This window comes from Callospermophilus lateralis, chromosome 12 (assembly GCF_048772815.1).
Source record: "Callospermophilus lateralis isolate mCalLat2 chromosome 12, mCalLat2.hap1, whole genome shotgun sequence".
NCBI classification, from domain to species: domain Eukaryota; kingdom Metazoa; phylum Chordata; class Mammalia; order Rodentia; family Sciuridae; genus Callospermophilus; species Callospermophilus lateralis.
In genome coordinates, this window is record NC_135316.1 from 98,723,813 (window position 1) to 98,736,722 (window position 12,910).

Below are 12,910 nucleotides of genomic sequence, written 5' to 3' on the forward strand. Positions count from 1 at the left end.
GTGGCCGGAGCCCTTCCTGTGGAGGAAGGGCAGCTAAAGGAGGAGGAGTGGAATCTGGATGACTCAAAATGGGGGAAAGAGAGAAAGTAGAAGTTCCACACCCTCCACCTCTGTTGCTAGGGAAGCTCCGTCCTGTGGGGCTGTAGGTCTTTCCAATAAGCAAAGCATTGATAGATGCCTAAAATGTCTGTGCATGAGCTTAAAGTGCTGTTTTATACATGCATCATCAATTATGTGCTGGATTCCAGGTGCCTCGTTTTCCACAGGTTTGGGAACTGCCCCTTTTCCCCTAATAGATGAGGTGTGCTGAGAGGGCCTGCTTTGGCTATTCCCTTCAATTATGAGTTTGATGCATTAAAATTCAGCCATATTTATAAAATGTACTCGATTACTTTAATTGGATTTGCAAAGATGTATGATTTATGAAAGGGTACATGGATCCTTCTAGCTAATATTAGACTTAAACATGACTTATCATGCTGGTTTTTCTCCTTATATTCCATGTACATGGATCACAGGTTTATGTGTCTGGAGTTTCTCAGGGAGGAAGACAATTCGACTTTTCATCTGTGCACCCCTTGACCCAGCCCGGTCCCATATGGCAGGAGTCAGTGGTTTATATTCAGAGAGGGTGGTGATTCTAGAGCCAGGCGGAGTTGTTCAACTCTGCGACCTTCCCTTACTCTCTCTAGGAGCCCAGGTAGTTAGTTTGCCTCTCTGAGCTTTGGTTTCCATATTCGCAAAATGGAGATCAAAATAAGACCTACGCCCAATCGTGGACATGAAAGATGATTTCCTTAAAACTCTTAGCACACATCCTGAGAATTTAGTAAGTGCAATTTTTAAATAATTACATGAAGTGTTAAAAGAAGTACAGGGACTAAGAGCAAAGGCTCAGGGGCACAATGTCCTGGTTCAGATCTGGGTGTTGCCTCAGACAAGATCCTTGGTCTGCCCGGGCCTCCCGTCTGTCAAGTGGAGGTATTAGTGGTCCTTCCCTCTCCCCCGGGTTTGCATGGGATCGTGGGTACAACACGCTTAGCACAATGCCTAGAATTTGGCTGATAGTCAGCATTCTGTAACAGTAATACTGGGGTAATCACACTCAATGAGCATTATTACTACACACACACACCCACACACACACCCACACCCACACCCACCATAAAAAAAAAAAACAACACTAGACTATAACAGTGCATCCATTCCATTTACAAATCAATTTGACCAGCAGTTTCTGGAATATTCTGAGCTTAAGTATCCAACCAGTAGCAACACATAGGGAACATTTGAAATTTTGCAAGAGAAAATACTTCTTCCATACGTACTTTACAGAGAAGCCTTAAGAGGGAGAAGGAGTGATGTCATATCTCACTGAGTGGCAGGATTTGACCAGGAGTTAGTTCTGCCTCCAGGCCAAAGAGATGCAGGTTCAGATGCTGAAGGTGAGCCAGGTGTTTTCCATGTCTCCTGAGGGTGGACCATGGTGGGGGCAAATCAAGGGTGGTGACTTCAGGACGTCTGTGGATGGGCTATAGGTGCACAACATGGGCAACAGGACCTAGCCCACTGGTTGGCTTTCTGTTGGAGCCTGGAGACCTGGCCTCCAGAGGCAAAGGTTAAAACTCTGTGAGATCCTCAAATGTGAAACCGGGGACACCCAGCAGATGTACTAGTTTGGTTGGAAGGCAGAAAGATGAGACTTGGAACAAAGTCATTTAAGTATTAAAGCTGGGGCACTGAGCAGCGTAGAGACCCAAGGTAAGTTCAGGAATTGTCCAGGGAACTTGCACTTAGAGGGGGAGCTCTGGGCAGGCCCAGCTGTGGCAAGGACAAAGGGTACTCAGGATGTGGCCAGTAGAAGAGGAATGAAGGGGTCAGGCTGTTAGGAGGGAGGCATCCCGGGCTGGACAGAGCAGCCTCCTGTCTCCCCTGGCCCAACCCTCATTGGTGTGGGTATCACAGTATCCAAAAAGGTGACCTCACTTTGTGAGTGAGACCACAGAATGCTCCCTTTGTAAGAGCGGCTTCAAAATGCTGGCTGCACTCACCCCTTCTCTTTGACTTCCCTCCCTCTCCACTGAATAATTCCCTCCCCCATGCAATTTTAATATCAAGGACAATTTTTATCAAGTCATTCTCTGTAATCAGAATATAAAAATTATCCCAACATTTCTCTTGGAGAATGGATCTTCAGAGACTCAGTAGGCCTTTATGCATTACTAATGAGTTCCTCCGTGAAACATTTTGTCTTTTGCTAAAATAAATCTCTCCCATTAAATCTTCCTTATGAAAAATCTGATAGCGTTTAAGCTGACTGGTTTCATGGGTAGGAACTCATTGCACTTGTTAAGGATTAGAAAGTGTTATAGTTGATTTCTCAGCAAAGAGGGGGATCCTAGGTACTAAGTTCATGGAAAAAAATTAGAATCACAATCACAGAACCAAGTCTTAGGTCTGCACACACTGCGGTGGCTGGCTGACACAGCTTCCAATCTCATGAGAAAGCCGTTTCCAGCCTTTTTTCTTACAGGTGACTGGGTCCATTTCCCAGCACTGCGGTGACTAGGTCATCGGCCGGATGGCGAAGAAGAACAGGAATCTATGCTGTCACAGTTCTGGAAACTAGAGGTCCCGGGTCAAGGCATGAGCAAGAGCAGGCTCCCTGAAAGTTCTAGGCCACTTTCTGGCCTCTCTCCTTACTGTGGTGGCCACAGAAGGCCCTTGACTTATGGAGGGCCTTTGTCTTCAGGCTGTGCACATGTCCCTGGGTCCAAATTTCCTCTTTTGAAAAGAACAGTAGTCCTATTGGATCAGGCCACCCTAATGACCTCATTTTAACTTGATCACATTCCCCAAAGGCTCTGTCTCCAAATAAGGTCACTTTCGGAGGTACTGGGAGTTAGGACTTCAATGTGTCTTCCGGAGAAACAATTCAACCCAGAACACTGACTGACCAGTGTCAACTCCCTAAAGTTCATTACCATTCAAGGTCACCTATTTTGTTTTAAACAAAACTTTCACGTTAAGCCCCAAATCTGTGACTCAGCTACCCTTCACTGAGCCCAGGGAGTAGTGGAGAGGGGGAATGTGTTAGTCAGGAAGCACCTGAATGGAACCCTGGTTGACTTTAATAATATGACCTTGAAAAGTACCTTTAAGTCTCCGTGAGCCTCCTTCTCCTTCGCTTTCAACTGGGGTAACATATTACAAGAACGTTGTGAAGCTGTAATAAGATACTGTGTGTGAAGAATGCTTTGTAAGGTGTGATATGAATGTTCCATTGTGAGTTTCTTAAAAAGGGCTCTGGGGAAGGGTGACGGCAGAGTCCGGGGCCAGTCTGCCTGGAAGGCAGCCCGGCTCTGCTGCTAACTAGCTCTATGACCTTGGGAAGTTATTTCCCCTTCTCTGCCTCTGTTTCATCCCATAAAATGGGACTGTTAATGGCACCTCTTTTAAGAGCTTGTAGAGAAGATTAAATGGGATTGATCTTCAAGAAGCACTTAGAAACTGCCTGCTACATGATACCTACAGTATTATATAAGTCCTTGCTATTTTTATCAAGGGCAGGGTCACAGCTTCGTGTCCTGTGTGCAGTTTCATCCCAGTTTCTGGCATAAAGCAGATGCTCCCAAACCAGCTGTCAGATGCATGAAGGATGGAGACACCGCCCAGCCCCCACCTCTCCTGGGCAACCCCCTCACCTTCTCCTTCACCAGTGCATCAGGACCGTGCAAGGCCCCAGGTGCTTTGCCCTGCACCTTCCCAGGCCAGTGTTTCTGACTGAGTGGAGCCTTCCCTGGGGGCAGCTGCGGGTCACCCCAGACCAGGCCATACACCAGCCCCAGGGGAGTACTGTGTCCTTGCCTGAGTCGTAGGAACGCCCCGACGGGATGACCCGCGTCTCATCTTCCCGCCCCCCCCCCCCCCCCCCCCCCCCCCCCCCCGTGCTTCTTAGACCCGCCTGCCTTCTCTCCCCGACATCTCTTCCTCCTCTTCCTGGCTACCCATGCCTCTAGTCACCTGGCACCCAGCCCTCCCCCCACCCCCTCCTAGAAGCATTCCCAGCCCTGACACCAGCAACCAGCACACTACACTCTGGCTTTGTCACGAGTATATTTATCATCAGGTATGACATTCAAAATAGTTTACCTGGAAGTCCCCAAGTTTAACTCTTTAACTGTGGGAGGTGCTGACATGTGGGGGGAGGCCTGGAGTCACCAGAAAGTGGGAGAAGCACTGAGCTTACCCGGGCTTGGGACAGGGCTATTTTCTAGGTGGACCAGGAGTATTTCCCATGTGTTGATAAGTGGTGCAGGTCTATAGGAGCGTGGCCAGTAATGTCGGCCTTTACAGGTCTGACGGTCTCTCACTGTCTTCATTCCAGTTCTCAGCGAGCATTTCAAGTCCGACTGGGAGAGTAAGCAACAACCGCTGGTATGTGAGGTGGCGGCCTTTCTGTAGATACCTGTAGATACCAGTTACTTAAACAGTTGGCCAGTTCCTGGAATCACCAATGACACGTGTGCTAAAATCAGCAGCCCGTGTTTACTAAGCATTTACTTTATTCCAGGTGTTATATGAAGGCCTTTATGAAGCCTCAGGAATTTAACCCCATAGAGTGACTGGAAATTATCCTGGCTTGTTTTAATTTTGCAAATGACTACCACTTACTCACCCCCATGTCTACCCCAACGACATAATCTGATAACCTGATAAGAACCTGATAAAGATCTGGAGTCACCCCGGGCCCTGAACTAGGGAAGCTCCCTACGATGGCTTTCCACCGTGCCCTGTACTTCTCCGGTGGTGGCGCTGATCTCTCTGTGGTTTAATTTTCCGTTTAATGACACAGAGTTGGGCACATAGAAAAAAGGGGTGAGTACATCTTTGCAGAGGAGGAGAGAAAGATCCTTGGATGACAGGCACTGGGTGTCCACTGTGAGGGTCCTGGTGCTGTGGGCTTGGAAGAGAAGCACACATTTATGAAGGTGGTGTCAGAAACATCTAGATACTATGAAGTCCAACAGCTATTAGACCCGTTCTGTGGTCTGCTGCTTGGTTACCAAGGTCCACGCTAACTTATGTCCCTCTGTGACTCAGCAGACATTTATATTCTAGTTAAAAAAAAAATTCCAAATGAAGCATCTGGTGCCCAGAAGTTTGTTTCCTTGAATCTCTGGAGGGCAGAGGGGCTATTTCTGGTATCACCAATTTCTCTTAACTGGCACATTTTCAATTTTAACATGCAAAATTAAGAGAATGAATTATCCTTACCAGTAAGCCCCTTCCTCAAACCGATAAAGAGCTTCCCCCCATCACAAGGCAGAGTAGCGGGAGAGACTGATATTGCCCAGGCAACCTAACTCCACTTTAAAAAAAAGGGGGGGCTTAAATATGCTTTGAAATGGCAAACTGCAAGCAATCGACCTTCTTTGCCTTTCCTCCCCATTTGTTAATTTTATTTATTTGAAATGGCCACAGCATGAATGGCCAATGCCAACAGGAACAGGGCATAATCATGAATGAGTCTCAAATCTATTCCCAAGACACCTGTGCTAAGTTTCCCCCACCCGCTGCTGATAGCAGGCAGCCCTACCCCGAAATGCAGAGTGCAAGCATCTGTGCCTGCCTCTAAGAGGGTCAAGCCCTGGACTGGAGGGAGAGCTCTGAGCTGCACCCATAGTCAAGGTGAGGCCCCACAAGGAGCCACAGGGCCTTCTGTGGATCTCAGGGGAATATGTGCGACATCCTTGGGTACTACCTGTGCAACCCGAGTCCCGCGTTTCCTCATCCTCCCTAAGCTCCTAAAGGTGCCGCCATCTGCGGCCGGTGGATTGCAGGTCAGCCTGTCAGCACCTGTGGGTTTTGCTCACTCCCCATCAGGCCACATTGTCAAAGCCTCCTTGTCTCTTTCTACCCGGTTCGTCCATGAAGCAGCAGAGAAAAAGGAACACATCCCAGAAAAGGGAAGATTGTAAATATCCCATTTCTCTCTCTTTAATAAGTACAACATTTTATGCTATTTACCAAGACGTTATAGTCTATAAAAGATGAATTGTAATATAAATTGAGCCCAATAAGAAACAGAAAGGACCTATTTTTAGGCTCCTGCATAATGTCGATATGGGAAATCATTCATTTCCATGTGAGTTCTGGTTATCATGTGCTTTTAATGATTCCCCAAACCTACAGTTTCCTTCTAATCCCAATGCCCTTATGTGGTTGTATTTTATTTGCCACATTATGTAGTTGGAACTAATAACACCAAGAACTCATGTGGCTCAATTAGTTTATTTAAATTCAAAAGAAGCCTAAAAGCCTCATCTGTCACTTGCCTTGGAGTGGAGCTATTTCAGTCCCATAGTTAATGTTATAAATTAAGCTCTGATGTAAATAACCATTTTATTCCCCGACACTTTTACTTGCCCATATCCTTCGGGAAATGTACTGGAGGAAGAAGAGGAGGTTCAGGCCAAATGCTATATCGGCCTTAGCGACCTGACTCAGACCCATAAAAACTACGAACCTATAAAAACTGGCTCACCTACTCAGATCCCAGCCTTTATTCCCCCCTCACCCGCCACCTTCAAAAATCTTGAGATTTTTCAATGAGAGGTTTTGAAACTCTGGGGAAGCTGAGGCTTTGAATGTCTAGTTCACCCAGCCACTTGAGCCATTTAGAAGATTCTGCTAAGCCACTCCCCGTGCATTTGATGGCGTTCTTTGTTTCTGAGCTGTGCATGCTGTCGGTGCTTAAGAACCCACTGGACAGAGTCCTCTCTGATTGAATCTGCCGTTGCCACTGATGTCACTCTTACCTGGCCACACAGACATCTCATGATTCTGAAAACACTTGTGGACCACTGCCAACAGTGCCACCTTTTCCTGTAACTGTCGGTTTATGTGGCTAGATTGGGAACTGCAAGGGGGAAGTGGATATGGAATCCATGCCTGGAAATTTATATTTTTCTCTGAGCAACTGCTTTTGGGCTCTAACAACTGTTGGGAGATATGGAAATAAGATCACCCCCATTTCAGATGAGAAAAATGAGGCACAGACTGAAATAAATGACTTGTAAAAGTTCACATCACCCCATTGTGGAATGAAACCACCACCAGAATTCCAAGGGTTTTCCAACTATAATCCACAGCTGCTTTAACCTCTGGATGAGTCACATCGTGGTGATAGTTCTGGCAAGTCTCAACAGAGAAGATATCAAAGAAAAACAGATCTGAGGCTCTTTGAAGAGATCAATGACCAGAATTGGCACTGGGCGTGAGAACAAGAATAACAAAGGATTGCCAGGCGCCAGGGCGCACGCCTGGAATCCCAGTGACTCGGGAAGCTAAAGCAGGAGGATCACAAGTTCAAGGCCAGCCTCAGCAACTTAGCCAGGCCCTAAGCAACTTAGTGAGACCCTGTCTTGAAATAAAAAGTAAAAAGGGCAGAGATGTGGCTCACTGGTAAAGCACCTCTGAGTTCAATCCCCAACACCAAAAAAAGGAAAGGTAATGAAGGGGTCAAGAGCTTGGTAGATACGCCAGACTGGAGCACGTTATTAGAAAAACTGAACAAGTATAGGGAATTTGTTTTAAATATCAGGTATCCTTATCCACTATGCAAAGAAGGGGTTAATAGGAATAATGATGGTGATAATAATAATAATAAAGTTAAAGAATTCTACTATGTGCTAGGAACTGTTCAAATGCTTTGCATAAACTAACTCTTAATCCATATCAGAAGTCTGTGAGGCAGAAACTATGTTATCCCCACTTTCCTGACCTTATAGATGGGGCAGCGGGAGGCCACAAAGGTCCCACTTGCCCAAGGAGCCAGGACAACCAGAGCAGACCTGGATTTCTGTCCCAGTAGTCCAGTTCTGAGACTGTTCTTTACCCTTACTCTAATCTGCTTCTCCAAGAGAAGATCTAAGAGGGAGCAGGAAGGGAGACACCGTGTCCTGGTTTCACTCACCTTTGTTTAAGTGACACTGAGCGTGATGCCTGCCACACAGTAGGATCTCAGGAAATGTCTGTTGAACAAATGGAGGAATGAGACCTCGATGTATACCACCGCCTGCCCTTTCTACAGCTGGCACGTACCACCCGGTGAGCTGAGCCCCTAAGGAGTCCTGTGACCAAGTAAAATAGCACATACAGCAGGGGCTTAGTAGCTGTTCAGATGCAGGCTCCTTAACATCTATTACTTTTCCCATGGAAGATACATAGGATATCGTCATCTTCGGCAGTTCCTATGGGCCAAACCTCCTATTGTTAGAGGGAGGTGTTTGAATCATCTGTTTTGTTTGTGCTTACAAATTTTAATTTGCTTTTTTCTATAAGGAGCATACTAGGAAAATATTCTAAAAATTACTGTTTAAAAACAAGCAATTAGAAAAATCTCATTTTCCTGCTATGCTTTTTCTCTCTCACACCAACCTGACTCTGAAATCTTAGCCAAAGCTGTATTTTTTTCCCCATCCTGTGCCATGTAATTTAATGGCCATGTAACTCTGATAGCTCCGATCTGTTGTTCTGCCAAGTACACATTACAGTCATTTAGTTTCTTTTTTCATCCTGTTGAGAATCAACACGCATACTCTGTATTGGAATCCTCCATGGTGGCTTATTTTAATAAATTTAATTCAGCTTGAAATTATAACTTGATTCTAACCGTCGTCTCTCATCTAAATATTCCTGGAGTAGAGGTTATTTGGGGAGGTAGAATACGCTGTACAAACCTAATGTGGACTCTGTCAGAATTCTGTTATTATTTTTCATCAAGTGATCTTCAAACTATATGAACTATAAGAAAGTCATAAATATAAAATCTAATAATCAGGCAAGGTTTAAATGTACTGTAATGCAGAAATCTGATAGCGTTCATCTCCTGCTGAAAACCTTCAAGGTAGTGAAGCCCATACTGCTCACCTGGGCTCTCCAAGTTCTGGTCATCTGGCTTCTGCCTCCTCTGCTCTCTCTCTCCAGCTCCACCCACACCCCTCTGGACTCCAGCCATTTGCAGGCTCCCAAATGGGACACAGCCCTAGCATATTCTCCTCCTCTCAGTGTTCTCACGTTTTATTTCTCCCCGACACACACAATACACACCCATCCATGCATGTACAGTGCACACAACACATGACCACACGCCATACACACACAGCACACAGACATAAACACACACCCTTTGACCACCACCCACTTCCTTGCCAGGTTCCCATGCATCCTTTAGGTCTCAGCTTAAAGGTCACTTCTCCAGGGACCTTCCCTGACCCAACAGTCTCAATTCTGACCTCTCATTTTTGTCTCAGCATCCCCCTCTGGAACACGGACAGCGATTTGTAATTAGACAGTGATTCGTGGCGTAATTTCATTAACCTCTGTCCTCACCACCAGCCTGCAGGCTTCAGGAAGGGAGACACTGTGTCTTGTGTCTCCCTTACCCAATTTTTTGTTTAAATAACACTGAGCGTGATGCCTGCCACACAGTAGGATCTCAAGAAATGTCTGTTGAACAAATGGAGGAATGAGACCTCGATGTATACCACCACCTGCCCTTTCTACAGCTGGCATGTACCACCCGGTGAGCTGAGCCCCTAAGGGTTGTGTGGCCAGTGAGCCGCAGTCTCCAGAGTAGGCCTTGGAGTGAGCCCGTCTCCTTGGCCTGCGCTCCACCCCACCCCATCCCTCTTCCTGTTTCTCTAAGGCTTTCCACAGCATGGCTCTCTCCCACCTTCAACCAGCAGAAGACCCCTGTCCCAGGGCTGGACCCCCCTTCCTTTATCTCTTGGCAGACAGTACTTGATCGTGAAATAAAAGGGAGGAAAGGTTAAAATGAAACAAGAAACAAATCCTACCAACCACAAGGAAGCTTGTCCCAAGACATTTCCGTCCTCATCCCCTGGACTCAAGAGGCAGTATTTTTGACCCTCTGTTTTGTTTCATGACAATGTAAGAAGATGCTTTACCTTTGCACACAGCGGTCTCTCACTCTTGTTATGACGACTTGCTTTCATAGTCAGCGGTTTTGACGCAGTGATAGAAGTCCTGATAAATCCTATGCCTTCATGAAAATGTCCTAATAAAATTGTTTTCTGTGTCAGATAGCTCGTTCGATTTTTCCTTTAGGATTTAAAAAATCCTATAGGGCCTCATAAGAAAATCCTGCTTCCTAGAGATTTCCAGTACTTGATTTAGTATGTCTCAGACATCCATGTACAAATATTCTTCAAAATACTAATATCAGATTGAGCTAGGGTTCAGGGCTATTTCTTTAAATATGAATCCTTGCAAAAATATCCTGTTGAAATTGAAAATAACTCAAATCATAAAATAATTGAGAAAGTACAATTAAGTAGCCTTTATCATGTTTTGATGTGACAGCTTATTGTATGAAAGAACCAGAGACCAATCAAAGTACTATAAAATCTGTGACCCTCAACTTCCTGTAAACAAAATATCATGTACAAATATTTCTGATGCTAATAGCATTCATTGCTTACTATGTGCCAGGCATTTCCCTAAACCTTATGCATGTGTTAACTCAATGAATTGTACATCAGAGCTAAGAGGAAGACACAGTAAGTATTTTCATTATACAGTGAAAGAAAAAAATTCAAGTAATCACTCAAAGTCACACAGCTAGGAAAGGACAGAGCCAGGTATGAGCCCTGTGCCCTTATCAATGTAAAGGCCAGGCAAATAATTCTTTTCTATTCCCAAATCCTCATACATGTACTTAAATATATTTAAATTTTTGTTATGCATCCTATTGTTTTGTGAAGGATAGTGCTAGTTTTTATCTTCCCAGGATGTTAACTGTTGCTAATAAATAGCATCACATAGTGATGGAACTGAGTCAGATAGACCTGGGTTTAAAGTCTAGCTCTTTCACTTACCAGTTATATGACCTTAGGAAACTTGCTTCTTGTACTGATCCCATCCCAGCAGCTTTGTAAAATAGGGATCATTGTTGCTGTTGTAAGGAGAAAATGATAACCATACATAAATTTGCCTGGACCAAATGTTATCAATAGTTCTCCTTACTCCCAGTGTGTGATACCTTAGGAAATTGCATTAATTCTCATGAAAAAGAAGTTCCCATCAATAAATTATGAATCTGATGTTGTGTACCATGTTCTATTAAGCTGAAAATAATTTATATATTTCTCCAGGAATCCCAGGCATATGAAAAGATAAAAGCATTGATTAAGAAAACCAAATTGAGGGGCTGGGGATATGGCTCAAGCGGTAGCGCGCTCGCCTGGCATGCGCGGGGCGCTGGGTTCAATCCTCAGCACCACATAAAAATAAAATAAAGATGTTGTGTCTACCGAAAACTAAAAAATAAATATTAAACTCTCTCTCTCTCTCTCTCTCTCTCTCTCTCTCTCTCTCTCTCTCTCTCTCTCTCTCTGTCTCTTTAAAAACAAAAAGAAAGAAAGAAAGCCAAATTGGGCCTGGGGTTATGTCTCAGCGGTAGAAAGCTCGCCTTGCACGCACGAGAAGCTGGGTTCAATCCTCAGCACCACATAAAAAAACAAATAAGTGAAATAAAGGTGTTGTGTCTAACTACAACGAAAAAATAAATATTTAAAAAAAGAAAACCAAAAATTCCCGCTAAATTGAAATTTGAGCTGCTACAAGGCATTACATTAAAAGAGTAGTGATCACATTAACAGTTGTATGAGTGAACACAGCTATGCTGGTGGAAATGTGGAAACTCACTAGTTCCATTTTATGGATGTAGACTGAGGACCCCGTGTACAAGTGAACCTTCCTGGGTGACAGAGGCCCACTGCTGTGCTTTGTGCTACAGAGAGAAGGTGCTTAGCCTCTGTATTAGAAATGCCATTCTGCTCAGTCTCCTGCACCCCAGCCGATGAGTGGTAGCTATGATTCGTGTCCCATGACACACCTTCTAGCACAGATGACATCAGCTTTGGGTGTGTGACATAAAAGCAGCCAACTCAGAGACTGGTCACACACCTTCCAGGGCCCAACCTGAATGCTCTCCGAGAGATTTGATCTTAACAAACGGAGAGACTGAGGCAATTATCAAGGGAGGGACCAAAGAGAAATAAAGTAAGAGCTGCCGGAAGCAAGTTGGTGGGGCAGGAGGGACTCTGGCAAGTCACAAGGCAACACGTAAAGTTAGAATCGAAACAGCAACGATGACAGGGCAGATTTGCAGAGAGAAGCCGAGGGAGAAAGAGGATTCCTGGGCTGTTTAACTTGGTTTCCTGTAGCAGTTCCCGTTTACCTGTGTCTTTACAGTGGACCTTCCAGAACTTGCTCTAGGATGTCCATTTGTACATTGGAAACCGAATAAAACATCTGCGGTACGGACTTGAGGCTGAGGGGACACACTGACGTGGCCCGTTGCTGCAGACTCTCATTGGGCATCCTATTTCTTCTGAAGTCTGCAACATCTGCCTCGTCATCCTCCCTAAGATGGAGACACCGCTGCTGAGAGTAGACCCTGGGGCAGCACAGGTTGATGGCACAGACCACCAGGACTAAGCAGGGGACCCACATGTGCCCTTCTGTGTGGCAGTGAGGGGAGATCCGCCCTGCAAAGAAGCCTGAACCACCACAAGAGCAGTTGAAAATAGTGGGAGGCAGAGGGAGACTCCAGATGTTCAGAATTAGGAGGACGGTAAACAAGCCCATTCCCCCCAGACCCACAAAGCTTGATTTTTAAAATTATTTTCGTATCTGGTAAGCAAACCTATAGTCTCTCTTCCTGGTTGCAAATGGGATAATTCTTTAGGGAATGATAATAATCAAAGTGGCTAACACAGTGGGCTGTTGTTTCTCTAGAAATTGCATAATTCACACATCAACGTGATTCTCACAATGGGTAGATCTGAAAACTTGGAAATGAAGTATAAACACCTCCATA

At 45.1% G+C, this 12,910-nt stretch overlaps 1 protein-coding gene across 5 annotated transcripts in view; it reads left to right on the forward strand.

Moving 5' to 3' along the window:
• Mbnl2 (muscleblind like splicing regulator 2) overlaps positions 1 to 12,910 on the forward strand; it is a 150,200-nt gene that overhangs the window by 85,126 nt on the left and 52,164 nt on the right. The gene's annotated exons all lie outside the window — the stretch shown is intronic.